Raw genomic sequence first — 25,344 nt, forward strand, 5'->3', positions numbered from 1 at the left:
AAAATGACCGGTATTTCACTTAACGTTTGTAAAAACTGTTTTTTCATCTGACATAAGGGGCTAATCAAACGGCTTAAGTATAGTCCTGGCTGTTGGGAAGCTTTTTAAGCACCATAGAGAGAGTACTTAGCAATGGAAATTGTGTTTATTTGTATGGAATATCGCCACTGAAATTCTGAGCAGACCCAAAGGAAGAAGAATATTGAATTTTAATATTCAAGCTAACATAACTTATTTCTGTTTCATATTTAACTAAGTGGGATAAATTGACTCTTAGTAAAACCTTATTATAGAATACAATCTTAGTTGTTGTGTTTGTTTTTCTTTAATTTGAAAAAGTTGAGTTGGAAGGCCATGTTAACTGTCATAATAACCAGTACTTCTGAGTCAAACACTGTTTTACATTTATTAATTTACTTAATCCTCACAAAAACTCAGTGAAGTAGGTATTGTTATTACCCTTACTTTTTAGATGAAATCAAGGCCCAGGTAGTTTAAATAACTTTTCCCCTGTTCATGATCCTTATGCTATATTTCTTCTCACACTGAATGAAAATTCTTTTTTTTTCTTTTATAGTTTATTGTCAAGTTGGTTTCCATGAATGAAAATTCTTAATCATGAAAGATTCTTAATCATTAATGTAAAACTAAACACATTCATTTAAAATTTTTTTAATGTTTTATTTGTTTCTGAGAGAGAGAGAGAGAGAGAGACAGCGTGATCAGGGGAGGGTCAGACAGAGAGGGAGATAACAGAATCTGAAGACAGGCTCTAGGCTCTGAGCTACCTGTCAGCACAGAGCCCGACGCGGGACTTGAACCCATGAACTTGAGCCTACGAACTGTGAGATCATGACCTGAACTGAAGTCTGATGCTTAATCGACTGAGCCACCCAGGTGCCCCAAGACATTCATTTTATATTTGAGACAATTACCTTCCCACAAAATAAGTCCAAAGCATACTATACATTTATGTCCTTTGGTAAAATAACTATTCATGTGGCAGTCAGTTCTAAAATGTACAGTTTCAGTTTATATTTTTCTATTTGTTTTACTAATCTGTGGTTACAGACAAGAATCAATAAAATGTTATTGTTACGCATGCGAATCCTTTTCACAAATAAGAATCATACATTTTTATTCTGCCACAGTCAGTGACTCAATATCTATACATTTTGTATGTAGGATTAAGCTGTGACTTTGATATTTTACATTAAAGACAAACCAAGCTAGTATTAGATTAGTATACTTAAAAATATGTTTCCCACATAAAACTTGAGATGGGCTAAAAGGAGGAGGCAAATTGATTGCTGATCGATGTTTTTTTCTTTTTGTCTTTATTATTTTTGTCTTCCTCAATTTGTTGTGATATATTAAGAGATTTTTGTCAGAGAAAGATAAATAACATATGATTTCACTCATATGTGGAATTGAAGAAACAAAACAGACAAACATAGGGGCAAGAAAGGAAAAAAATAAAATAAAAACAGAGGGTGAGGCAAACCGTACATACTCTTAAATACAGAGAACAAACTGAGGGTTGTTGAAGTGAGGTGGGGGATGGGCTAAATGAGTGACGGGCATTAAGAAGGGCACTTGTGATGAGCACTGAGTGTTGTATGTGATGAATCACTGAATTCTATACCTGAAACTAATATTACGCTGTATGTTGACTAATTGGACTTAAATTTTTCAAGTTTTTATTTAAATTCCAGTTAGTCAACATACAGTGTAATACTTTCAGGTGTAAAAACTAAAATATAAAGTGACTTTGAGTCAAGAAACCATTCCTAATGTGACCCCTTAAGGGACCATGACTGGGATGTCCAGGAGAGATCAATCCGTGCAATCTGACATGCTGCAGGTAATCTGCTAAAGCCTGGATATTGACAGACAATTCACTTAAGTAAATTGCTGGGAAGCAGGAAAGCTTCAGTTGGCTTACATTGTGAACACATACTGCGTCCCTTTCTCTTGTATTGATGGCACTGTTCTTGTGATGTGTTCAGTTCTCTGTTAGGGTCATTTGCTTTGATTCTACTTAATTTATATTTTATCTTGTTTTATGTTGTCAAATTCAGCATGTAATTCTTCAACTTAAAACATGGGAGTGGGGCGCCTGGGTGGCTCAGTCAGTTAAGCGTCTGACTTCAGCTCAGGTCATGATCTCACAGTTCATGAGTTTGAGCCCCACGTCGGGCTCTTTGCTGACAGCTCAGAACCTGAGCCTGCTTCAGAGTCTGTGTCTCCTCTTTCTGCCCTTCCCATGTTCACGTTCTGTCTCTCTGTCTCTCAAAAATAAATAAGCATTTTTTAAGAAAATGGGAGTTACTTATCTCTCTCTAATAAGCTTCAGTGATATGAAAGTCCCAGTATTTCAGTCTGGCCTTGGACTGGCTGACCTAGAAAATGTGTAAAGTCGCCTGCTCAGAGGATTTCCCAGAAGCTTCACTTCTGAGGACTCACTTGGGACTGCTTGAAGCTCGAATGACCGTGATCTCCTGAGGCTCAGATATAATGAGCATTGAGAAAATCAAGCACAAATTGATAATCTTGAATGGACATAAACTTCATATTATAGGGAATAGCCCTAATTTGTTTGATCGTTGCGGAGATAATATGTTGTCAGTGTGTCATTGACTTTTTCACTAAAATTGGTAAAGTATTTTCAAGTATATGAAAGAGCTGGTCAACGTGTTAATGTTCATCTGCTCTAAAAAGAACCATAAAAAATGATCAGTAAATTGGTTGCAGAAACATGGTGGTGGAGAATTAGATATACACCCAAATTAGAACAGTTGCCAGGTACTTTCTATTTTCATAGCTGAAAATGTTTTATGGTGGTAGGGTCAGGATCCATGAGAATTTTTTCTGCGAAGTATGAAGGTTGCATATTTAGGTACATTGTCCTCAACTTCATAGGTCTATTTTCTGGTTCCTACGAGGCAGCTGAGAAGACAAATGAACAATCAGCCGTCTGAACTTGTAGAGTTCAAGAAGGAAAGCCAGGATCTAATTGAGCTGATGCTTTATTTCTTTTGGCTACCCTACCACAGACTACCTGGTGATTGTTTTATACCCTGAAGAGAAAGCAGACACTGAGTTAAGAAAGATTGTTGCACGTTTACATGAAACAAAACCCAAAAATTGTCAAATAAGGGATAATGGTTTATCTTTGAGTGTTAAATTCATCGAATGTTATCTAAAATTTATAGCTATTTTTGGTTCTTTCATATGAACCATGTTTAGTAACCAGCGAGTTACTGTATTTTCCATGCTAGAACTTTTCCTGGTTAATAACTTTTCCGAGCTATTCTTCCATCATTGGTTTTCACACTTTTCTCTCATCACTTTTAATACTCTGCCTCTTTTATGGACCACAGGCATTCCAAAATATTTACCTATTTCTCTTTGCAAAATGGGGTTTTCACTATTTTTTTTCCATTTATAGATGTAGATGTCATTAACATAATTTAGCCTTGTATCATAGAAGGAATAAATTAGAATTATTTTACAATGTTTCCATAAACGGTTTACTATATATATGTGTGTTTTTTTGATAGTTGTTTCAAAATCTGTTACCAACAGACTTTGGTGCTCACAACATGAGTTCTAAATCTTTAACTTATTATCAAGTATTAACATCAGTTAATGTGTGCTGAAAGCCCATGGGCTGATGGCATAGACCTGTGGGGTGTACCGTAAGAAATATAACTATCACAGAACAATTTATCCACTGTCGTGTAATAGCTCTGATCTTCAACAACATGAATAAGAATTCACATAGGAAAGAATAAAAAGAAGGAAGATAGTTTTTGAATGGAAGCTGAGAGTTGGGGGTTGAGAAAAAAATAGTTATTTCCTTTTTGCTTGCTTGCTTCTTTGGATTCTTTGAATTAGAATTGTTAATAGGCCGGATGAATGTGTCTAAGAGGAATCCTTCAAAGCTGAGTGAATGATATGTCCCCAGAGAAATTATCTTACTGGGATATGATCTGAGTTTATGCCAAAGGCCTGTTTAAAGGTTCAGGATGACTAAGGACTTCTTCAGACTGGAGTTTTAACAGTCTTTCCTAAATATGCTTTCTTTTCTCTTTATTGTGGCTGAAGAATGATGAAAATTCAGATTTTATAAACTTAATCATATTTCTAGATATAAAACAACTTAATTTACCACCGTCAACAAATACATTTATATTAATATGTCACCAAAGCAAAATATGTAGCCTAAATTTGTGCAATTTAGCTTAATCCTTGCCTACTTTAGAAATACTTACTATTTTTCTAAGAGGTAATATCTTTTTGATTTAGAATATTTCAGATTTACTTTTATAGTCATGTATAAGAGAAATTATGGCTGTATTCATACTATCATCATTGATTAAGATATGAAAATTTAATGATGCAGCCTCAGAACTCAAGTTGAACATTTTCAACTTTAGATTTTTTAACTGGTCTGCTGATGCTTAAATCATTCTACCTGAGGTATATAGTAAAGTTCTCAGTGGAGGATTTCTTGTTCTGACTAGTTCAAAGAAGATGGATATAAATAAACTCTTATTTGTACATCTTGTCTCTTTTCCTTCCTTCCTTCCTTCCTTCCTTCCTTCCTTCCTTTCTTCCTTCCTTCCTTCCTTCCTTCCTTCCTTCCTTCCTTCCTTCCTTCCTTCCTTCCTTCCTTCCTTCCTTCCTTCCTTCCTTCCTTCCCTCCTCCCTCCCGCCCCCCCCCCCCCCCCTCCCCTCCCCTCCCCTCCCCTCCCCTCTCCTCTCCTCCCCTCCCCTTCCCTTCCCATGCTCCATTCATATTCACAACTGTTATAAGACAGATAATTAAAGAGATTAGATAGTTCTCTCTTTGGTAGCACATATATTAAAATTGGAACAATACAGGGATTAGAATGGCCGCTGTGAAAGGATAAGATACAAACAGTGAAGCATTCCATATTTTATTCTGATATCTGTGGGTAGGGAAACTGAGGTTCCCTAAGTGAAGTGATTTACTTAGAGAGAGAGAGAGAGAGAGAGAGAGAGTTATAGATCAATTCCAAAGTTTTTCATTTAGAAAAGATCACTTTTTCCAAAGTGATCTGAATATATTCCCACTTGATATATATTTTTTTTATAAATTAAGATTTTCCCATAGACAAATATTTAAAAGCATATTTTGGATATAATCTAAATTTTATGTTCGTAATTAAACCTTATGTCTCAATAAGGGATATATTATAGAAAAATAATTTTTTAAAAATGTGTCATATGGGAGGGAAGTATAATCAGTCAGTATGTAGAAATATTGGAAATAATGTTATACCAGATAAAAACCAATGCTAATCTGATCTGTATTTTTCATTGTGATTTTGTTTAGAAATAATGGAGGATTATGGAATTAAATTTATTTTATTTTTTTAATTTTTTAAAAAATAGTTTGTCAAGTAGGTTTACATATAACACCCAGTGCTCATCCCCACAAGTGCCCTCCTCCCTGCCCATTACCCACCTTTCCTTCCCCTTCCCCCCACCCCCCTCAGTCCTCAGTTTGTTCTCAGCATTCAAGAGTCTCTCATGGTTTTCTTCCCTCCCTCTCCCCAACTATTTTTCCCCTTTTCCCACATCGTCCCCCATTAAGTTCCTCCTAATCCACCAATACATGCAAAATTATGGAATCTGTCCTTCTCTGCCTGACTTATTTCGCTCAGCATAACACCCTTGAGTTCCATCCATGTTGCTACATATGGTCAGATTTCATTCTTTCTCATTGCCACGTAGTATTCCATTGTATAGGTAAACCACATCTTCTTGATCCATTCATCAGTTGATGGACACTTAGGCTCTTTCCATGTTTTGGCTATTGTTGAGAGTGCTGCTGTGAACATTGGGGTACATGTGCCCCTATGCATCAGCACTCCTGTATCCCTTGGGTAAATTCCTAGCAGTGCTATTGCTGGGTCATAGGGGAGTTCTATTGTTAGTTTCCTGAGGAACCTCCACACTGTTTTCCAGAGGGGCTACACCAGTTTGCATTCCCACCAACAGTGTAGGAGGGTGCCCGTTTCTCCACATCCTCGCCAGGATCTAGAGTCTCCCGATTGGTTCATTTTAGCCACTCTGACCGGCGTGAGGTGGTATCTCAGTGTGATTTTGATTTGTATTTCCCTGATGATGATGAGAGACACTGAGCATCATTTCATGTGTCCGTTGGCCATCTGGATGTCCTCTTTGGAGAAGTATCTGTTCATATCTTCTGCCCATTTCTTCACTGGGTTGTTTGTTTTTCGTGTGTGGAGTTTGATGAGTTCCTTATAGATTTTGGATACTAGCCCTTTATCTGATATGTGTTTTATTTATTTCTGAGAGAGAGAGACAGACAGACAGACAATGTGAGCAGGAGAGGGTCAGAGAGAGAGGGAGACACAGAATCTGAAGCAGGCTCCAGGCTCTGAGCTAGGTGTCAGCACAGAGCCGGACGTGGGGCTCAAACCCATGAGTCGTGAGATCATGACCTGAGCTGAAGCTGGACGCTTAACCGACTGAGCCACCCAGGCGCCCCATGAAATTAATTTTAAATAGAAATTGAAAATAGGAATCTTTGACAGAAGTGGGTTAAAATTCAGTCAGAAACACAAATGCTTATTTTTTCTTTGTATCTCCCCAAAATTTGAAATATTTAAAAATTATTTTTTTACGTTTATTCATTTTTTTAATGTTTTATTTAATTCTAGGAGAGAGAGAGAGAAAGAGAGACAGCATGAGCAGGGGAGGGTCAGAGAGAGAGGGAGTGACAGACTCTGAAACAGGCTCCAGGCTCTGAGCTGGCTGTCACCACAGAGCCTGACACAGGGCTCGAACCCACGAACCACGAGATCATGACCTAAGCGAAAGTCGGACGCTCAACCAGCTAAGCCACCCAGGCGCCCCTACGTTTATTCATTTTTTGAGAGACAGAAAGAGACAGAGTGAGCTGTCAGCACAGAGCCTGACGCAGGGCTCAAACTCAACAAACCATGAGATCATGACCTGAGCCAAAGTAGGATGCTTAACTGACTGAGCCACCCAGGTGCCCCTGAAATATTTTTAAGAATTGTGAAAATCCTTTGTCATTTTTTCATAAAAATTGCCATTTTCAACTACATATCTTATCTTTAAAATGCACTGTCTCCATTATTACCTAAGATTTTAGTTAAGTTTAAATAGGTAAAATTACATGCATATTTTAAGCCATAGCACCTATTTCTAAGGTTAGTATTATAAAACCAAGCAAGTTACATCTAATAAAGACATTGATTGATTATTATTAATTCTTCTGGTCATCCATTGAGATTTGTAGTAGTGTCAGAGAAACAGTTATATAGGATGAGGGCTACTGGAGTCTAAATATTATGTCAAATGGACAGGGGATAAATATGTATAGTAAATATACACAGCTGTTCCATCTGTCTCTTAAGCGCTTCTAACATTAAACTTCTCAACAAAACTTATTGTGTGCACTGAGTGAAATATTATTTGAAAAAATGATTGTAACTTTTACCTTTAAATTTGCATACATTTTCTTGTATTGTGACTGTTGGTATTAAATATTTGGTAAATTTCTACACTTAGCATAATTTTTTCAATTTTAATCAAAAAATTAGTTTTATTCTGTGTGATTTTTGAAGAGATGTTTAAAATATATATGAAACTATTTTGGAAATTGCCAAGCACCGTGGCCTATTATAGTGCCAATGATTTATACAAAATGAAATTTAAAAGTGAATAAATAAGGGACCATGCATTTAAAAATCCCTGCCATATGGGAGATTTCATTTTCCTACTGCCATTTGTTTCTTTTGAATACTGGTAGTCACTTGTCCTTATATAAGATGAAAATCACACTCTTGTCCTCATACTTTGATTACTGAATCTTAGTGCTCAATGAATGAATTGTTCTCACCACTAAACTCCAGGCCTGGGGCTGTTAAGTTTTCTTGGTCTTTAGCCTAAGGAAATATGACCCTCTCTGAGAGTACTTCCCATCCGCACACATAAAAGGGCTCTGTCTTTAACCATTACAATAGCTTTCTGCTTTCTTTTAAGAAAAGTTTTGTAAATCAAGAAAACTTTTGTGACGTGGTCCTTTACTGTCTATTTGCTTCTCCCTATTCTTTTTATTTCAAAGTTTAATTACGAATTCTAACATTTCACAAGTTGAAAGAAATAAAATGTTTGGCTAATATAAATCAGAACTCAAAAGTAGGACTAAATATACCTGCAAAGATCAATCTGTTATTTCCTCCAACAGGAATGTCTGAATGTTATGACTATTTACGTTGGAGAGATTTTTTTTGAGATTATTTTATGTTTATCATCTAAAATGAAGCAATGGGATTTTAAATACACTTTACACTTTTTTATAAATTATTTTTTGCATTGTTTTACATTCTTGGTTAATATTTAGTATCAAATCATACTGACTTGAGGTCCTAAGTATAGATCACTATATAAAACAGCTGCTAGTTGACCTGCTTGGTCCATTGGCTCAGCATATAATGTAACCATATTAAGGCCACAACTCTGTGTGTGATTTCTGTATAGCTGAAGTTAGCCCCGTACTCACTAAAACAGAACTCAGTATCTGATCGTCGCCTTTCATATACTACTGGTTACATATTGAGCCGACCAGATAAATAAATACATTTGATAATGGAGCATGTTTTTTACTCCAGTTTATTCCATAGTAGAAATGCATATTTATGTATCTCCATTTGTTGGCTAAAGATTTTGTAAGGTAACTGATATTCTAAATACACATTTTAATTTTCAAATAAAGCTAACTTTTTTCAACTGTAAAATTTTAAAACTCTGTGCTCCTTTTCCTATACTGTTTTCTGTCAAATACATTCAGTCATGTAGCATTTTTGTAAGTGATGAGAAAAGGAGGGAATTCCTAGCAAAATTGTTCATAGCAAATTATGTATGTGATCATTTTAAAGATTTAAGTATTGGGTTTTTTCTTAATGGCAACATACGTTTTAATTTATTGTGACCTGTAGCCTCAACTTCCTAAGGGTTAAAAACAAAATCACTGTTTTCTGTTTGCACTTGGATGCTTTACTAGTTAGCTAAAATTGATGATATTATCACAAATATTTTTGCTTGTACAGGTTTCAGGAACAAGGAGGAAGGTTTAATAAAACAGAGGCTTAGACTCTGCCTAAACACCCTGTCTTCCATGCTAATCTCCTATTTACTATTATCCATTACGGATATTTAATGGTAGGCAGCATGCAGACCAGAATTAAAGAACATATGGGTACAGTTATCCTGGTTAAAATGGCCAACGTGCCTTGTATTGTGTACGGGAGATAACAGGACAGGTGGTAATCCATCTTCACAGAGTGGAGACAGCTGGTATTTTCCGTAAGCTGAAGCAGTCTTTTTCAATGTAGTCTCACCTCGCAGCTGATATGTTGCTTATTAGTATAATTCAAAACACACATCGATGTTAAAAAGCATTCTGTTTTTCTGGCCAGTACAAAAGGTACCCTGGGGGCTATGCATAAATCAAAACAAACAAACACAAAAGCTATGTATTTTAGTTTTTGAAGTTAAAAAATCTAAGCTTCAATTTAATTGTTTTTTTCTGAACTGTAAAATAAAGATGATCTTTAGGCTCTCCTGCAAAATACTTTTCCTTTGAACTAGGTAAGAGAACAATCTTCCCTGCATTCCATATTCTCCAAAATTATGAAGTTTTCAAGGAAAAATGTTAAGTGCATGCCATCACGAGATATTTGTTAAAAGTTATTTATTTAAAAGCTATCTCCTATCATTTCTTATATTATTGAAAGAATTATTGGACATATAATGGAATCACAATAGTAGAATCTTTCAGAATCTGTTTGGAAATTGTATAACATTTTTGCTTCCTTCCTGTTATTGAGTGTAAAGAAGAAATCGAGTGTGTTGGATTCCTGGCATATTGAGAACTGAAGTCCATGTCGCTTACAGTCCATTTCAGATTCCAATTACCCCTTTCAAATACTGTAAAATTTTTGACAGGGCCTTCAATTGTAATGGCCATATCAATTGATTTAGTCTGTCTCAAAATTCCCCAAAGGCAAACTCAGGTTAAAGGTCAGGTTACTGGTGCGTGACTCTCTTACTCATTTTAGTAAGATCAGGATCAGAAGTTTCCAGGAGCACACTGGGGGCATTCGTTTCATCTCTGTGTCCAAGTGTTACATAGTCAGTATCACCAATAAAGTCCCTATCTGTAGCAGAGGGAAGAGTGCTCATAAAATAACTGAATGAAACAGGATAGAAGGGTTCAGCACGTATATTAAACTCTTGTTTATCAAAAGTGAATGCTCTTTTACTTAATCACTCAGTTTCAGGTTAGTGAATTTTATGGCTTGTGCTCTTATATATCAATTTAATAAAAATATATGTAACTATGCTCTACAAAAATAGACTTCAAAACTACAGACATGAAATCAATAAATTATTTCCCAGATACTGGATTTCAGAACTTATCAAAGTATGGGCTTACTTATATTACTTCCTGTAAGTTCTTTCATGTCTGTGGTTCTGTGTTTTCTAAATGGTAAACCTCTCCTTTTATTATTACATGCTTTTGTAGTGGTTGGCATTATTCAGTGCACTGACAAACTGAATGATCCCTGATCTAACTTTATCCACGGGGAATCATTCAAGTGTAGAACAGCAGTTCTCAAACTTTACTGTGCATCACATCACCTGGATGGCTTGTTCAAACCTGGATTGTAGGGTTAGCAGGTACTCTGATTTAGCAGGTTTGGGGTTGCGCCTAAGAATTTGCATTCCTGACAAGTTCCTAGGTGCTGCTGAAGAAGCTGGTTCAGAGACTGCACATGGAGAACTTCTTCGGCTCTATAAAATACTGTTTAATATTGCTTTCAGCCTGGTTCAGTTAGTTAATAGTTTTCAAAATACGGTCTCAACTGGAATGAAGAAATTACTCACAGGAATACCTAGAATATTTGCCATAGCCTATGAGCAAACCATTGTAAAAACATTTGCTTGGTTGATTTGGGAGGGGCATTTATGGAAACTACCGGCATTTCTTCCCACCTGTCATTTCTCTGGTCTCTGCATTTCTTTCTGTCCTAATCCTCTTCTTCCATACTGGAATTTCCTTCCAGATTTCCTTAATATTTGACTCTTATCAACTATCTTATGAATTATCTAATGGCATTTCCTATACTCACTGATTCCTTCTAGGAGTTAAATCATCTTTGGTATTAGTGGAATTGGAAAGAGTGAAACTTTCTCCTACTTCCTTGGGAGGAACTCTACGAAAGTGCCATTCCTTAGGTGAATGTAGATCTGATTTAAAGTGATCTTTTACTGAGGAGCAAACAAAACAAAACAAAACAAAACCCCAAAACGCTGTAGAAACTTAAAACACACACACACAGACCCCTATATTATGCGTTTTCATGTATTATGCATATAAACTATAAATACGTGACATTTTTGAAATATACAAAATGGCTTGAAATTTCAGGTTAATAAAGACTTTATTCTATAGGACTATGAAGAATCCTTTATAAACATTAAATCACCATCGGCTGTCTACTACGTTAAAGATCATTTACTTTGATGTGCAAAGCACTATTCCTCATTTATTCTCTCATTCAAAATAAGGACGTCCTTTAATAGTAAGGCAGGGTCATATAATCTTATTTTATTGTGGCATCAGCAGCTTTTATAGTAGAAAGTGTAGGATACCTAATGATCAAGCAGCAATAATTATTGATAACTATTAAAACTACTTTATAAATTATTTTTTTTCTTTAATGTTTTATTTATTTCTAGGAGAGAGAGAGAGACAGCGTGAGCAGGGGAGGGTCACAGAGAGAGGGAGTCACAGAATCCGAAACAGGCTCCAGGCCCTGAGCTGGCAGTCAGCACAGAGCCCGACGCGGGGCTCGAACCCAAGAACCGCGAGATCATGACCTAAGCGAAAGTCAGACGCTTAACCGACTAAGCCACCCAGGCGCCCCACTTTATAAATTATTTTAATTGCATAATGCCTGATATTAAAAATTAAGTAGCTATTTGTCAAAATACACTGATGGTCTAAGAATATGACTAGATTTTTCTCTTGGAATTGCTTTTTTATCCTTGATAGACCATTGATAAAAATATCAAATGAATACCTTCTTTCAAGAAATAAAAAGGAAAAAAGAATAGCAATTTCTTAATGTTCAGTTTGAGGACTTACTTTAGTAAGTTTATTAGTAATAAGTTTATTAGTAGACCAGAATATTCAAATGAGTTTTCTTGGTGAACATGTAATTAGAGAAAAGACGTTTGTTAGTCTTAAGAGGAGTAACTTTTGTGTTGCAACTCACAGACAAAACTCTCTTCTTTTTAATAGCGTGGAACTTACATTGGCTACGTTTTCTTTCGTGAACTAAGTGAATAGATACTTCTAAACAGCATATAACTGAATCCTTTGTGTGAACAGGAAAATGATTGTATTATATATATGATAATTTATATACGTGTATATATATATATGATAATTTTCAGATTGATTTTCTGAACAATTTCAAAGTTAATGTGAGTGTAGTTTTTTTGTTTGTTTGTTTATTTAGTCAAGAATGTAGTCTACAATTCTAGAATATCTGGGGCCAACTGGAAATTAACTTCGCAGGGCATTAGTGAACTCTAGGTAGAGATATTCATGCTAAACACTAGTTTCCTATCCTGAAATGCAGAGTTTCCATAAGTCACCATTATGAGGAGAAGCATAGATCATAATAGATTTTCTTTCTGCATTACTACCTATATCCCTGTAATTTAAATAGTTTTTGTAATTAAAATAAATCTTTAAATTGTTTTAGGCTTCATGTTTACATTTTTGGGTTTTAGCACTCATTTTTAGTAAAACTCTAAAATTACTTTTTAGAGTAGGATATGGAATGCATCTTACATTTTTATTATATCTATGTTGAAAGGCTGACCAAAAAAAGTCTGTTGGAGGGATTTTAGCAAGCTCTAGAGTGCACTTTAATGTTCAGTACAGCTCATGCACGCTTTTCATCTGTGGAAGAGAAACTGTCCTCACCACTGTACCAGTATGCACTTTCAATGCCCATAGCCCCTTGGTACAGTGAAGCTTAAGGGTAACTAATGGCATAAAGGAGGCAATAATATCTGACTTTCCAAAGGGGAGAGATTTGCACAGCATGTGATTCTAATGAGCTCAGACAGTGGTGAAGGAAAAAAGAACCACAATTAGTACCAAATACAGTAGTTTTTCTACTCATGACCAGCATTTAATATATTCATTTTAAATGGCAACTCAGACTTATTGGTAAACTCCATTATATATGAGTCATTGCTTATAAACCCTGTGTTTTGCAAAATTGCATATTTACCACACAGCACAAGTCTCTGATGGCATTGATGTTTAGCAATTACCTTACTTTTGGAACTGAACCCTCTGGTCACCAGATATAGTAGGAAATAGCTAGGTTTTTTTGATGGTAAGTTATGTTGGTAAAAGTCAAATTTTCATTAGAACTACATACACATTAATTGAATAAAGGACCATTCTGAATTTGATAATGGTTGCAGTATGGCATGATTACTTATTATCATTATTAAATATTTTTGCAGTATGACATGATAACTTAAAAAACAATGAGATAGAAACTAATTTTTACTGAATTTTACTCTTTCTTCACTGCTGTACTCTTTAGTTGATGCAAACTAGATAAAATTAGTGGTCTCATAAAATTTTAAGAAAAATATTTTAAGCTATGTGTTTTTTAACTAAAATGTGCTATTTTAGAATCTCTTGTTCCATTGTATTCTAACTATATTTTCATTGAAGTGATGTAAAATCACTTTCTTTACGCATCTTTTTTTTTTTTATGAAACAAAGTCAAAATGCTTAGGAATTTTAATTTTTATTGTGTTTAAATGACAGAATTTTTTTTTTTTAAATCTTACTATTACAATTTAAAAATTAGGTTTCTTTTTCAATATTTCCTGTTACCTACTTCCCACCCACCTACCCCCATAACCAGGTCATAAAATCAAAGTCCTGAGCTGGGACCTGATATTATTTTTTACTGATTATGAATTTTTAACTGTCAAACTTGTCATGAATAGACTGCAGAAGTGAAGGAATAAAAGAGAATGACATGAATTTTATCAGACTGTTCCGGCTCACAATAGCAGATTGGCTTTCTTCTATTTTTTTCTACTCTGTGTGAATTGCTGTCCCTTGTGTGTAAATATGACTAAGACATCCCCTATGGTTGTGTAGTTTGTTTACAGTGAAAGATCAGTCTGGCCAAGGGGGACTCAGAGGCTATCCAGTTGACTCTCTACTACTCTCTAAGCCAAGTTTTTGAGGCTGGGTCCCCAGAAGGGGCTCTTTCTTAATCTGTACAAATCTACTCCTACGGAATAACTAAAGTCTTGAATCTTTTTATGAGGCTCATTGTACCATTGTCGTACTTTCTTTGTCACTGTGCTAAGTTCATTCATTCAAACCTTTTTCAGAGTTTTGTTTTATTTTGTTTCCTTTCATATGCGCTTCTCAAAGTTTGGTCCAGAGATCCTCTAAGGAGTCCCCAATGTCAAAATCATGTGTGGTAAAAGACTCATTCAAAGGTCAAGACAAAACAATATATTTTAATTTAATGGATTATAAAAAGTTCCTTGAAGTGTTTTCAGACTCCACATAGCCACTAACATTTAAAGGAACCACTACATGTGGACCGGTGGTGCAATATGAAAGAAGAATATCCACAATTATTTGAGAAGGGTATTAAGAGTCCTTTTCTACCTTGATGTCTTTGTGAGGCTTAATTTTCTTCATCTGTTTCAACAAAATAATGTATTGCAACAGACTGAATGCAGAAGTAAGTAGAAGAATCCAGTTGTCTGTTCATTAAACTAGACATGTAAAAATGTAAAAACAGTGCTGTTCTTTTCACTGTATTTGTCTGGGAGAATATAGTTTTCATGGAAATGTTATTTATGTTTACATTTAATAAGGTTATCTTTATTCTAAAGTAAGTTAGTTAAGTATTTAAAATCTTTCTCCATTTAAATTTCTAACATAAAAGTATCAATGGATGGAGTTCCCATAAATAACAACACTTTGGGGTTCTCAATGATTTTTAAGAATACAAAAGACTCCTGCCACCAGATCATTTGAGAACAGCTGCTTTAAGATATCAGAATGTCTAACGTTCCTTTGTTAGCAATAATAGTGATGTTCCAAGTATTAGACTGAATGTACACATACACATTTGGTGCAGGAGAATTGCTTATCTTAGGAAAAAGGAGTTCAGCCCTCCTGTTTTTCAAGGATCACTTCAGTTTTCACATTTGATTCATCTTGAGCCAGCCTACAGGTGCAGATGTGTTGACTCAAGTCAGCAAACATGGAGAGAAGCTGATCATAAAGGCCAAGTCCGTTGCTGTCAGGATGGTTTTAATTAACAGTAAGGCACCATTGGTCCCATTTTGTGTGCACTTCAAAATGTTAGTTGTCCATTGAGATGGCTCACAGATGAGGCACTACTTGAGCGTAGTTGAAATGCAGCTGTGACATATGCTTTTTAAAGAAGACAGGAGAGAGGGGTTCAGGGCAAGCGATTTGGTGCAAATTAGGAACTATTTTATGAGTGATGTTGGACAGCTGGTCTGTTCATACTGATTGTCAGAGAAAACATAATATGGCAGGAAGGACCTCAGGATTCGAAAATAAGAATGTTCTTGTTAGTGTTACCTAAGTAATATATATCTAAAACAAAACAGAGGAACAAGCAAAAAATAAAACCAAACCAAAGCAAAAGAGCCTCCCTTCCAAATTTATACAATTTTTGTACTTGGATTAGACTTATGTTGACTTGTTCAGGAATCATACCTAGTCTTGACAGTCATGCAGTTAGCTGTAGAAGGCAATCTATCATAGTGGTGAAAGCTTTGATGTCAGTCAGACATACTCAAATCCTAATCCTGTCTCCAACCCTTACTGTTTGTGAGTGTTGGCAAGTTGTCTTACTTCGCCAGGGCTCAGACTCTTCATCTAAAAACGAGTAATACTACTTCTCTTGAAGATTTATGTGACTATTAAAACACAGTTAAGTGTGAAATATAGTACCTTTTCTGTAGTGTGTGCATCTGTGTGTGTTCTCTCTCTCTCTCTGTATATATATATATATATATATATACACACATATATATGTATACATACATATAATATATATATATATATTATTCTTCCCACTTCTCCTGCCACAGTATGCTCAGCTATCAGTTTGTTTAGTGCTAGCTAGCAACAGCAGAGTTGTAATGCTTGAGATATATTTTTTTCTCTCTCTCATCCCCTCCCACCCTGCCCCGTATAAATATCTCGATGGTCTCTTAGATGTCAGAGGCATAGCGTGTGAAAGCAGAAACAAAGGAGTTCATGTAGTGGCTACCCAGTCATTTTCAGGGGGAATAAAAATAGCCCCTTAGGGCTCCTTTGACAGAAGTACTGAAGTCAAGTTAGGTCAATTCATAATTAATGGTGCAGTATAATAATCTCTCATACTTTGATATTTTTACTTTAAACAGAAACTTGCATGGCTCTTCCTGCATCATCCTTATGCTTAAACTGATTTTAAATGTGGCAGAAGCAACTTAGGGAATTATACACAAATAAGACCCCAGTGATTCCTCAGTTGAAAAGAATGGGATTGGGTTTACTTGAAAGCAGATTTGAGATACAGTTACTGTTATGATAAGGGATCATTTTTATTAGTTTCATAATTGGGAGAATGAGTTGGTGAACTAATAGAGATGACATTTACATAAAATGGAAATTCTTCTATTAATTGTTATGGCCCACTGTTTTGCTGAATTCTAGCATGAGAGAGCACCAAGACACGGAGTGTGTGTGTGTCCCTGAGTGTGTGTCTGTGTGAGTATGTGTGCACAGAAGCCTGTACTACTTAAGTTCTCTTTGGTGGTTTTCATTTTCCAGCTCACTCCGACATTGACTAAGAGCATGACATTCCGAGTTCCTTTTGGAACTTATGTATCCAGCCCTGATGCCTTATGGATATACATAAAATTTGGGAAAAAGATGAGTTAGGGATGTTCGGGGACTTTCGGTTGCTTGCTTATTTTTCTCCCAGTTACCACTTTGCCAGGGATAGAAACTTAGGAGCCAGAAGAAGAATTGAAATTTGGTCGCAGTGTAGTCAGTTGCTTGATGTCCGTGCTATGATGAATCTTTAAAATGGATTAATGTCATAGTACATAAAAGTTTGTTAAATGGATTATACGTTCCGTTCAGTATTGCTATTTAATTAATAGTATCAGCATTTAAGAATGTTTAGAAAGTGAAGTTAAACCTCCTGAACTGAACTGATTCAAAGTTATTAGGAATGACACACACAGATACACACACACACACACACACACACACACACACGTATACAAGCACACACAAATACATATGTGGGTGTTCATAATGTATATATACACTAATAATAATTATAGTTCTCTACCCAATATAATTATATTCACATCACCTAACATTTATTAACTACTCTTTGTTAGGTCCTGTTTTAAATGCTTCATATGGGATCACCATTAGTTCATAAAACAATCCTCTGAGGTAAATAAAATGGCTTCCATGTTATAGATGAAGTGTATGTACCCTCAGCATGATTGTTAACTTACCCACAAATTAGGGGTGCCTGAGGCTAGTCGCTCAGTCAGTTGAGCTTCCGACTTGACTTCAGGTCATGATCTCACGGTATGTGGGTTCGAGCCCCACATCACACTCTGTACTGACAGCTTAGAGCCTGGAGCCTGCTTCAGATTCAGTGCCTCCCTCTCTCTGCCCCTCCCCCACGCACGCCGTGTCTCTTATCTCTCAAAAATGAATAAACGTTAACAAATTTTTTTTAAAAACCACAAATTACGTAACTGGTCAATGACAGAGCCTGAATTTCAACCAAGACAGTCTAGCCTCTTCTCTCCTATTTAATTCTTTTATTATATGGTCCAAGATAACCAAGTGTCATGGAAACACATACATCTAAACTTTTGTTTTTTTTTAATTGCATCATTCTTTTAAGAAATACATATTTGCTTATTTTGCACTTTTTTTTTTTTTTTAAGTGGAGGCTCACACAAGTGTGGTGTCAGATTTTTCCCCTTCTCTCAGATATTTTATATGAAATATCCCTTTGAAGTTAAGCTGGAAGGCAGGTGTTGGGGGTGGTGTGTTGCAGGACAAAACTTCCAGGAGTAAAATAGACATTTGGAGAACGTGTTTAATTGTTTAGTAGCTAACGCTTTCTGTTGGCTAAATTGAAAAACCATAATATTTATGGTATATGATGTGTGTGGGATTTGAAGTTATAAAAGAGGATTCAAAAGAATGTACCTCAAGGAAGATTATGTTAATATAAAGTGGCAAACATTCATTATATTTTTGATTTTTTCGTATTTATTTGTATATAATGAGAGTGGGTTCTGTTTCTGTTTGCCCCATTATATTGTGCCATTCCTTTCTTGTGAGAGGAGTTCTTGAACCCTGTAGATAAAAGTGAGCACTTTTCAAAATATTTTTCTGCTTGACCATAGTTACATCTTTCTTTGACTGGGAAGTAAAAGGAAATTAACTATATGAAAAAGAAACTCTATAGCGTGGAGTTGGGGACTGTATGAGAAAATGTGTCTGCACCAATATTATCAATAGATAGATATGTTTACTATTTTTCCCTTTGATAGAAATTTTATATTATTTGCCTTCTTAAGAAAACACAAAATGAAAATTTTGCCGTATACAAAGTTATTATTTGTGTCCCGAAGCCAGCAAAGGATACAGCAAAAGAAGTCAGTTTAGATTTTAGAAATCCTTATCAGTTAATCTGTGCAAAATCAGAAAGTGATATTTTCTAGGGCAATAGTACTATGGTTAAGAGAATTCTTTCACCTAGGGGCACCTGGATGGCTCAGTTGGTCAAGCATCCAACTTTGGCTCAGATCATCATCTCACGATGTGTGAGTTCAAGCCCCTTATCAAGCTCTGTGCTGACAGCTCAGAGCCTGGAGCCTGTTTCAGATTCTGTGTCTTCCTCCCTCTCTGTCACTCCTCTCCTCATGCTCTCTCTCAAATATAAACATTTAAAAATTGAAAAAAAAAAGAATTCTTTCATCTAAAATAGAGCTTAAAGGGTGCCTGGGTGGATCAGTCGGTTAAGCGTCCGACTTCGGCTCAGGTAATGATCTCATGGTTTGTGGGTTCGAGCCCTGCGTCGGGCTCTGTGCTTACAGGTGGCTCAGAGCCTGGAGGCAGCTTCGGATTCTGTGTCTTCTTCTCTCTCTGACCCTCCTCTGCTCATGCTGTCTCCCTCCCTCTCTCTCAGAAATAAATAAAACATTAAATTTAAAATAGAGCTTAAAATTCTTTGATTTCAAATATTATGTGCCTGTTTAATACAGCTCCACTTCACCATGTTTGATGCATGTTGTTTCACTTATTTAAGCCTTTTTATAAAATTCTATTTCTTTCATTGACCATAGAAAATATTTTACACTTTTAATAGCTTTCAGAATCATTAAAGATGCCAGAATATCAAGTGGTCATGGATTACTAGGACTAAGTGATTGCTTGAGTTCTATTCCTTTCTAGGATGATATTTACCAAGGATTCTAGAATGTAGATGGACTTAGAGTCTAGTATAAGAAAATAAGCTATAATTTTTTTTTGGAGAGAACTATGTAAAGGACACTTATATTTCCTCAAACCAATTTTTCCCTCCCCCCAGCAGTAAATGACAGAAAGAAAACAATGGAAAAAGTGGCCACTGTAATGGAAAGATGGGCAATCACAAATGTTATTAATGTAGACATTTGATGGGGTCTAATCTACCTATGGAATACTGTATTCTGTCAAGAAAAGAGAGCTAATGCATCTCCTAAATATCAAAAGACAGGAGCCAATTTATGCCTGTCAGGCCTCACTTTTCACAGATTTAAATCATTCCTGATGGAGAAAGATACATTACTCCATTGTAGTCAAATTTCCCTCTTGATTTTAGTCAAAAATAATTTTAAAAGCTTTCTGACAATTTAAAAGAGCATTTTAAAATAAATGGCATTATTTAAAAAATCCCTGTTGGATACCAGAAATTATCTATAATTAGTAGTAAGTTTTAATATTTTACATTGCTTCTCTTTTATATTTACTGCATTTTAAAGTACTGTTTCTTCAAGGCATATTCCCATCCATTAATAATGTTTTTTTTCTTTGTAAATGTTGAGTTGTATAAAACTTTTGCTGTCTTTGAGTGAACTTTACATTAGTATTTTTGTTGGCTGAATGAACATAAGTCCCTGATGATATTCCATTGGTTAATTAACTTCCTAATATTTTCAGGTGTGGCATCTGCTATGTTCTTGATTGTCACAGCATAATGAAATTGTGGCCTGGAAGACATGAATGTGGGTATCTCCCCTACCCATTATGTTTCTTATGCAAGCCATATATCCTAGTTACTTCAGGTCAGCATGACATTGTGTGCAAAATTGCATACTGCATTGGACCAGATGAGACATTGCCATGCATTGCTCATGAGGATGCAAATTGCCACTTATCTGAAAAAGAGTCTTACAATAAATGAACAAGCAATTTCTCTCTCTGTAGTGAGGCTGTTAATGTCTCCATGGGTGGATAATGAGAAAGAGACAGATGAGATGAATAAAGGTGTTACATTTCATTTTCTATTTTATTTTTCTCTTTTGTAATTTCTCCTATAAAATCAATAGCATAAAAGGATTTGTTTCCAATTTCTTTTTTGTTTGTTTTTTTCATTCCAGACCATGACATTTTTTTGAGAAAGAGATAATATATATATATTTTTTATTTTGTATTGGAAATTGGTTAACATGCTCTGTAACTCAAATACTTTTGGGGGGTGTTTAAAAATAATATAAAAAAAACCATTTTAGAAACATTTTGTTTTTAAACATGCAAAAATTGTAGAACATCTGAATGCTTAAGCATTTTCCTATATGCACTCATTTTTAAAGGAAGCACGTAGGCAAAGGTAAAAGAGAAACTATCATCCCTCATGATTTTTTTAGGGCCTATTTAAAAATATTTACCAAGGTTTAATTTTAAGATACCAATGTACATAATAATACTTTTTTTTTTAATTTGGCAGTCAACATTTTCATTGAGAACATCATGCAAGTTCTTTTATCAGATCTACCATCCAAGAACTTTAAAAGTTTATGTTCTTAGCCTACTACAATATTCTGAATGTTTAATACAATAACTTGGGACTCATGAATCTATACACTTATTTTTTTGATAATTAAATATTTAGAAATGACTGTCTTAATTACACCTGTTTTTATAGACATTGAAGAATAATAGGAATTATAAAATCATCTTAAATGTATGAAGAATTTTATTGGTGAACCAAATTAAATATTAATTTAACAACTACTTGTTAATATGTTGGTATTGATTCTATCTGAGAAAAGTGCAGTTATGTGTAACTGAACTTTCTGTTTTCTTGTGGCCAGGCCTTAAATTACCATGTCTTCTGGTTTCAGTGTTTTTCCTGGGGCACAGATCATATTTCTTACTGCCAAAGCCCAGAAATAATAGCCTCACACATCCACAGTCCCAAAGGTTTTCCTGCCAGGTACCCAGAGAGCAATTGCAGGGCTCCAGACTGGGTTCGAGAACAAGAAATCCTAACGATGCTGCTGAAAGCCATTTCATTTCAACACAGTTCATAATTATCTGCATTCATCTCATTGTCTAAATTTCAGCTGCTAACCTAGCGTATTGACTAATTCATAGAGGCTGTCTTTATCCTATAGGATGTGTGTTTTCCTAACTGATATTATCTTTAAGGAAGCAACCACTGTATTAAATAGTTAAGAAAAGAGAGAAATGGTTATTAAAAATCTTTAAGTATATGCTACATTTTCATTTCATTACCATCTAAATGAAAGTGTGTTTAGTAGAACCGTCTGAATATAAGTTCTTTATTTTTAAAGTGTGATTCTTTTTGTCATTCCTTATAGCAGTATTTACAGTTGAAAAATTTGTGTTCAGAGAGTAAACATCCTCATTTTCCCTGGTTCCTAGATATTGTCTAATAGAAAAACAGGAGTACGTTAACCCAAAGTAGTCAACTTACCTGCAGTGTGGCATAACCCTGCATCCTTCTATTTAATATTGAGTTGTAGAGGAATAACTGTCTACCATGACTTCAAAACATATTACCATTGGATAATAATCACTTCTGTAAGTTGCTTAATAAGATTATGATAGTTTGTTTCCTTTGCGAAGAAAGACACCTACAATTTTAAGGCTGTCAGGTATGTGAAGTCATATAGCACAGCATTTTCATAGGAGTTGGGATTTCCATCTTCAGAAAATGTAATCACCTATTTAATTTGTCCTTCTACCTCTAATTGTTTTATTTTTTAAAAAGAAAAAATGTAGTACATTTATTCAGTGATTAGTGTAGAACAAAACGAGACAATATTTTTAATGTTTTAAAAATGTCTATTTATTTTTGAGAGAGAGAGAGAGAGAGAGAGCGAGCACACAAGCAAGGGAGGGGCAGAAAGAGAGGGAGACAGAATCAGAAGCAGGCTCCAGACTCTGAGCTGTCAGCACAGAGCCCGATATGGGACTCAAACCCCCAGACTGTGATATCATGACCTGAGCTATAGTCAGATGCTCAACCGACTGAGCCACCCAGGTGCCCTGAGACTTAATATTTTTAAATTGAGCCAGTTAATGACTCCAGAATTGGGTGAACACTGGGGTACCAGTCCTGGCACAGGACATTGGCAATACATTAGATAAAAGTGGAAGGAAAGAACAAATACACTGACTCATGGATGATGCCTGCGTCTTCTGGGCACGCTCCACTGTTGTACCTCTGGCTTTCTTATTCTTTCTTCTCTTTCTGCCAATACCCAGCCTTTGGTTTCTTCTATTTACAAAGTAACTGAAGACAGGATGACATTTAGGAAAAAGAGAAATCCCTTTTGGGATATAAATATACAGATATATAGATATCTGTAGGTATAGATATAAAAATGCAGTATAAAATAAGCACTGGTTTTTTGTTGTTTACTAACTATAATATGTCACATATGAGTTTTATGATTCATTATTGTAAGTTTTATATTAACAAGCATTTTGTATTATCCAAGTCAAAAATCTAAAAACCACCTCATTATATCTTTTTGTTCCCAGTCAAGAATGAGGATCTATCAGTGATGCACTATTTTTTTTTAAGACTTTATTGTTAAGTAACCAGCCTGGGGCTTGAACTCACAACCCTGAGCCCAAGAGTCCCTTGCTCTACTGACAGAGCCAGCCAGGCATGCTAATGCACTACTCTCTAAATTTTGGCTATGGCTAAAATGTTTTCATCTTCTTTCTTATGTGGAATTAGAATTAACAATTTTATTGAAAAGGAATGATATAAATATTGATTCATTTTATACATCTATTTAAAAATATATTAGGTTTAAGTAAATATTATAGCGCACTATAATAAATATAAAAAAACACAGTGATTCCTCTTTAAAAACGCATTTGTGGTAAACCAGGATACTTTCGAAATAATGTGAGTGCACCACACAAATTCTCGCTCAAAAGTATCTCTTTAATTTAAGATTTTCATTAAACATTTAAAAAATTTCTATAAAGTGATGTAATAAAGAAAATAAACCAAAGATAAATATGCTAACTACTTGGGATATACAAAAATACATTAGGGCTATTCCCTGACTTTTAAACATAGTACCTACCTGGAAATTGCTTTTGATACATTTATGGTTCCCAGACATGTCTGCGCACTGGAATCACCTGGAGACCTTCTAAAAATACTGACGTTTGTGTCTGTCCCTTGGGCCCTCAAGACTGTGAATTAATTGGGTCGAGATGTGGCCTGGGCTTTGGAATTTTTAAAAGATCCCAGGTGATTCTATTGTTCAGCAAAATTTTGGAATCCCCAGTCTAGACCTTTGAAGTTTGTACAGAATAAGAAGGCTAAGATACTGGTCATTTTCCCAACTACCCCAAATTGTTTCCTTATACAAACATACCTATAGATACCTATAGATGGTAGAACCTCTGATGTGTACGTGGGAGTGTTTGTGCATGATGCTCCTTCACGTGCACAACTGGTAGGAGTAAGTCATGCAGTATTGTTGCTTTTTCTTACCTTTGCTGTTCTGACTGCATCCAATATTGAATCAAGAATTGTTTTTGTGTAGGCAGATTCATTCATTGTTTGGGTTGGTGGCATACCTAGTGGCTAATTCAAGCACTGGAAGTTCCTCTCCCTCACATTTTTTTCTTTATGAATACAAGATGGGTAAAAATAAGAACTTGACCACGAATGCATTTTTTTAAAGGTTTGATGAAATGATTACATTAATCAGTATCTTAAAATTTAAACAAATGGAAACATTTATTGGTTACTTCCCACAACAACCCTGTCCTTTAGTACTGTTTCCCCATTTTATAGTTTAGGAAACTAAAGCAAAGAAAGGAGAATATAATCCTCTTTGGAGTACGTTCTTTTTTTTCAATCAAGTTAAAATTCCTGCTACAATCAACATACCTATTTGAATAATTTTCCTTATTTTAATAGGGAGAAAGAACTCTCTGAGTATTATGAATCTTGACAGCCCAGAACATAATTGGCCAAAAGCAGCTGTTTTTTATAGTCTTAACTCTCTGAAGGTTTTAATGTCTTGAGCAGTTATGTGAATGGTGATGAATAATTACTTTTATCTAACAGGACTAATTAAACACGCATTCTTCCTATCTTTGAAACTTTGAGGATTGCTCCTGAATGTATGACAGAACTATGCTCCTTATTTTCTAAGAAAACCTAATCCTGAAAAATTCAGTCCTGTTGCCAGATAGGTCATCTGAAACACATCAAATGTTGTATCCAGCTTTTTGTTTGAAAATATGTGATCATTATTTCTAAAAATGGCTTTTGGTTCAAAAGAAATTATGTTGAGAATTAAGATGACTACCACAACATAAGTAAGTCGAAGCTTACTTGATCAACCTTTCTGATGATATTGCCAAGCCCCGTCAGAGCAGGGTGAGTTTCACCCAAGGCAAGCAGATGGGTTTTCCCCCAAGGAAAATGTTGTTTCTTTAATGGATATACTCAAGGTTCTGGTCATTTAGTTAAATGAGACTATTCATTTAATGCAACGTGACTTATTTTTAAATTTATTTCATTTTATGGTTTATCATTTGAATTGCCTAATAAGACAGTTGAATAA

At 35.2% G+C, this 25,344-nt stretch overlaps 1 protein-coding gene and 1 non-coding gene across 2 annotated transcripts in view; both read left to right on the forward strand.

Moving 5' to 3' along the window:
* The window catches only part of ROBO1 (roundabout guidance receptor 1), a 404,959-nt gene that overhangs the window by 94,014 nt on the left and 285,601 nt on the right, over positions 1-25,344 (forward strand). The window lies entirely within an intron of this gene.
* LOC120235579 lies at positions 4,847-4,949 on the forward strand. Its single transcript, XR_005529457.1, has one exon. It is a non-coding gene; the product is annotated as a U6 spliceosomal RNA (small nuclear RNA).

The sequence above is a fragment of the Hyaena hyaena genome, unplaced genomic scaffold, assembly GCF_003009895.1.
Source record: "Hyaena hyaena isolate Hyena2069 unplaced genomic scaffold, ASM300989v1 scaffold_132, whole genome shotgun sequence".
Taxonomy (NCBI): Eukaryota; Metazoa; Chordata; class Mammalia; order Carnivora; family Hyaenidae; genus Hyaena; species Hyaena hyaena.